The 4,949-nt window shown below is 39.4% G+C and overlaps 1 protein-coding gene across 1 annotated transcript in view; it reads right to left on the bottom strand.

Moving 5' to 3' along the window:
- The window catches only part of FBXO11 (F-box protein 11), a 74,107-nt gene extending 69,164 nt beyond the window's left edge, over positions 1-4,943 (bottom strand). Inside the window, exon 1 of the mRNA XM_006909612.3 lies at positions 4,859-4,943. The gene's annotated coding sequence lies outside the window, so the exon portion shown is untranslated. The remainder of the gene's footprint in view (positions 1-4,858) is intronic.
- Positions 4,944-4,949: the final 6 nt, after the last annotated feature.

Here is a 4,949-nt window from a genome sequence, read left to right as displayed (position 1 = left end):
AGGGGAGGGGAGGGGAGGAGAGGGGAGGGGAGGGGAGAGAGGAAAGGGAGGGAAGGGAAGGAGAAAGAAAGAAAATCAATCTACCATATGCTGGGTACTTTACTATCTCTTATCTTTACAAGTATTCCATAAAGCAAGTTATAGTGTACCCATTTTAAAGACAATGAAGTAAGGCTTCAAGAGGTTATCGCTTGCCCCATGCCCCATTGTCAAACAGCTCTTTACTGGAATAGCAGGACTGGAACCCAGGTCTAGCTAGCTCTAACTCAAACAACCTGTCTCATCCATTATATTTCCTTTCCTCATAGTTTTATTTTTAGAGGATAACAACGCAATTTGGGGGTACCTTGCTAACAAACTCACATATTAACCAGAAGTCTCTGGAAGAATGAAATTTGAAGAGCTGATAAATTAGTGAAATGGAAGGTCCAAAAGAATCCTTCAGAGACCAGTGGAACAAGACAAATGCAAAATAAAAGTACCTCATTAGGGGGACAATTAGAGAACACAAGTTGAAATAACTCGTTATTTTAGATTATTTTCTCTTTTCTGTTTTTCTTTTTTAAAAGATTATTTTCAAAGTTAAGACAAATAGAAAAGAAAAAAAGAAAAAAAAAAAACTAAGAAGGTACTCATTAGCCTTGAATTCTGCCAAAGCTAAGTCCAAGGGTCCTCACTAACAGGTCAGGATCTACTTGGTGGTTCTTGCCTTACCTGGTAGGTCTCCAAGCTGGCTGGCCTTTCCTTAGGTTTGCCAGAATTTTCAGTAAAGAAAGAGAAAAGCAGTACAAGGACAACTCTTAGGCCCAATCAGCAGAACTTTAACATCAGCATTGTTATCCCATTTCTATTCCTCAAATAATTTCTAAGCTTTGAGAAAATAGGCTACATACACACACGCAGAGTATCTCCTATGGGATGTAAATACTTTTTACATTTATTGAAGGTTTAGCTATCAGATGAGAGAGTAGTACTTCATGGTACTTAATTCCTAAACAGGAAAAATCATTTTCCTTGTCAAGAACTCTTCTATCTAGAAAGGTTGCAGAAGTTTCTTATTCTCTAAGTAGTAGAAAGAACTAGAAAGTAAAATATCATGGGTTAGAATAATCTCACAGAAAGTATAATTAACATGAATAACTAGAACTCTCAGGCATTTCCTGGCTACTGCGCATTATAAATATGAAGCTCCATCAGTTATATTTTATGTTATATGACACACTGAATTATTTCAAAAAATACCCTTTAATTCTAGGGTCATCGGTGATACTTCTATCCCACAAATACAGAATTAAAGAGACTGATTAAGTTTTTACTCTACAATTATTTCAGACTAGAAATTAATAGCAAAATCCATTAATGTATTGCACTCATTAAATTTCTTGATATAAAATGATCATTTAAAATTTCAGCACTTCAAAACAATCTTATGACTTTTCCGATAATTAGAACAAAAATTACACCTATTTTCCAAAACACCTATCTTCCATATCAATTTTTCAGAAATCAAATTTCATCGTTTACTAAAAAATAAATGAGAAACACAGTGATTGATTCCAGGTAGAAAGATTTGGTAGCTGATGACAGGTATAGGAAAGGGACTTTTGAATTTTAAATCATATGCATTATTACCAATTCAAATTAATGGATTTTAACAACTACAAACTGAAAGTGCTCAGAATCCTCAGTACTTCTGCAGATTTGTAAACTTTCCTCACAGTTCTAGTAAAAGATGACCAAATAGGTATCAAGATAAATTTAGCTGAACAAGTTGCAAAAGCTAAAATCTTTTTAGCATTTTAAAATAAAAATATAAAAAAATCCAATCTCATACTACTTTCAGTGTCACTCAATCTGGAATATATTATCAGTGTCCCTATGTGGAGTTTTAAGTGGTATGTGAAATCCTAAACTCAGGAATTTAAATTAAAAGACTAAAAAGACTAATGTTTAGTGGACTATCAGTGTAAGAAATTCTCCTCTAAGGAAGGCTTTGAAAAGTCCTAAGATTTCACTCTGTAGGGTTGTTCCATTCTTCTTCAAACACTATCGTGTGTGTGTGTGTGTGTGTGTGTGTGTGTGTCAAGAAAGTTTTACACCAATTAACCCTGGGCAAAGAAGCAAATAAAAACTAGTTCTGACAATTTTTGCTTGGAAAAAAAAATACTATCTTACAACTATCTTATTACCACTAAAAAGCCAAAAGTTCATCCTTTATATTTAATAAGTGAATTTATATATAAATCAAATTAACTCGTTTTAGAACAGTGAGGCTCACTTCTTCAATTCCCTATCTGGAAAGTTGTGTGATCCACTATTATGTAATTCTATCAAAGACTCTAATGCAAGAGTTACAGAACCATTAAGTTAGTAAAGACACACACACACACAATGTTAGCTGTAGTTCCTTGTCAAAATTATGAAACAGAATATTTTTAAACAACAAAACCTCTCCTATCCAAACCAGAAATAGTGACTGCATGCTCAATAAAACTTTTGCAATAAAAAGTATTCTTCTTGGCTAACTTCTGATCATTATGTGACTTGTATCTTTAAAAAAATATAATTGAATCGTCAATTTTCAAAGAACGACATTTTTACATAAAGCTAGCAAAATATTATTTTTAGTCTTTTAATTCATCTTAATGATTTATTCATTTTGAGGCCATTTATTTGCCCTCTAAAAGATCTATAATATTTTCTCTGAAGACTAATCAGCCAGTTCTTTTCCCCTCTGTGCCAACATAGAATCTCCAGAACAATTTCTACTAGGATTGCAGCAAAGCAACAATCCTATAGTGAATCTTATTTACCACTTGGTTAGGTGCATACTGAAGTTCTGATCCATGAACATTTGAGTCAGTTTATGGACATCAACGACAAGAAAATTGACACTCCAGCATGTGACTGCCAAAAACCAAGTCAACTCAAAAGCAAAGACTTCAGTAGCCAATAATCTCACACAAATGAATAAAAGTATCCAAAATGAAAGTATCTCAATGAAATTACACACAAAATAGTGAAAAAGGAGATTCAGAATATTTAAAGACAATGAGACTAAATTAAGTTTGACTGAAGAATTTGATTCCGTGTTAATGTTATTAACAAATCAGTACATCTTGAAAAAGCTTTACATCTAGCAATAGTCTTTATGATGCTAGGATTTCAATCCAGTGCCATTGTTTTCTCAAAAAATGTTGTCAATTCCATTATATACAGTGCCAATTCTGGAAGGAAAATTGAATATTATTTGAATGGAACACAGGAGAACACTGATTGATATACAAATGTGAAATGAAACGATTGAATTACAAATATTTTTAATTAAAAAAGAAAAGGAAAAATGTATCAAAGAAATCATTAAAACATTTACCAATAATGTTGCACAAGACCTCTCTAACTGGCTCGAAACATCATATTCTTTCAAACAACATATACCAAATTGCTTTCTCAAGGACTATCTGTAACAGTGACTAGTGAAAATCCTTTAAACTATTTTTCAGATTATCATCTCCCTTTCATAAGTATTTTAATCAAGTGTAACAATGAAACAGTTTTTAAAGAAAGAATGTATAAATTTTAAAAGGCATTTAATCTCAATTCCTTTAATCAAAGGAGGTGTGACAACCAACGCATGTAAAATTAACCTTAATCCGACAACGAAAACACGCAAAATGTCTCCTAATAATTCCCCTCCTTCTTAAAACAACAACCGTACACATAAATATGGTACTGACCTCTACTCCCACTGAGAGCAGCTAATTAACAGAGAATAGTTACGTTTGGAGACCAAGGTGCAACACCCCACCTCATAAACCTCCCAAAATAACCATATCGTCAAAGTAGAACTGAACATTATTTCTGGTAAAGCAAGAATTCAACCCCCAGGAGCCTCAGCCCTTAGACAATGGTGGTTATCAGACAGAGCTGCACAGTTGGGTCCAAATGACACATTTCACTAGGCCTTGGACACGACACCACACACACACACACACACACACACACACACACACACACACACAGCCAGTTCTAAGGGGCGTTCAAACGCACTAGGAGATGGAGGGTAGCACGGCAGCGTGGGGGTTCGCTAGGGGAGGACAAGCGAGAGGGGTGTCGATAAAGCGGAAGGGTAACTGCACTGCACGCAAGGGAGGGGGGCTGGAAATGGCCGATGGATTCTATATTTATTTATTTAAAGGTCTCGATTTAACGGGTCCTGCCCAGGGGTTCTGTAACTAAAGCCAAACTGCGCAGCAAACACTGTGGGGCTGGGAGAGGAGTCGCTGCTCCCCCTACCCCGTGACTAGAGAGGGGGGGCGGGGGAAACAAGTTCCTCGGCCAACACCACGGACCACTCCGATTCCCCCTCTCCCCTCCTCCACAGGAAGGGGGAGGCTAACCGAGAAAAAGGGGAAAACAAGTTCCCCAGCCAACCCCACCGCCCGATCACTCCCAGTCGTTCCCCCCACCTCCTATTAGAAAGGGGGCGACTAAACAGCGGAAGACGGCAGAAAAGGGGGAAATCTCACCCTTCGCCTTCCCTCCAGTTACCAACAGATTCCTGCGGGATCCGTGAGGGAGCCGACAAGCCAAAGGGATGGGTGGGGGTAGAGGGTGCGGAGCCCCGAAACCAAACAAAGCGCGGCCTGACCGAGAGCCCAGGCGAGTGGGGAAGCCGCGGCTTTTCTTGCCAGCCGGGGCCCGAGCCGGGCTGACACTGCGGCACCGGGAGACCCACCTCCACTCAGCCTCCTTCTCTCATCCCCGGGGCGCCCAGGCCGCCCCCGCCCGCCCCAGCCTCCCTCCCCGCTGTTTTGCGGCCCGGCGCCCAAGCGGCGGGGAGGGAGCGCGGCCTTACCCCGCTCGCCGGCGTTGTTCCGCTCCTGGGGCAGCGGCGGAGGCGGCGGTGGTGGCGGCGGAGGCTGCTGCTGCTGCTGCGGCGGCGGCGG

This window comes from Pteropus alecto, unplaced genomic scaffold (genome assembly GCF_000325575.1).
Source record: "Pteropus alecto unplaced genomic scaffold, ASM32557v1 scaffold131, whole genome shotgun sequence".
Lineage (NCBI taxonomy): Eukaryota > Metazoa > Chordata > Mammalia > Chiroptera > Pteropodidae > Pteropus > Pteropus alecto.
The sequence above is the reverse complement of the archived record's forward strand: the minus strand, read 5'-3'. Positions and strand labels throughout refer to the sequence as shown.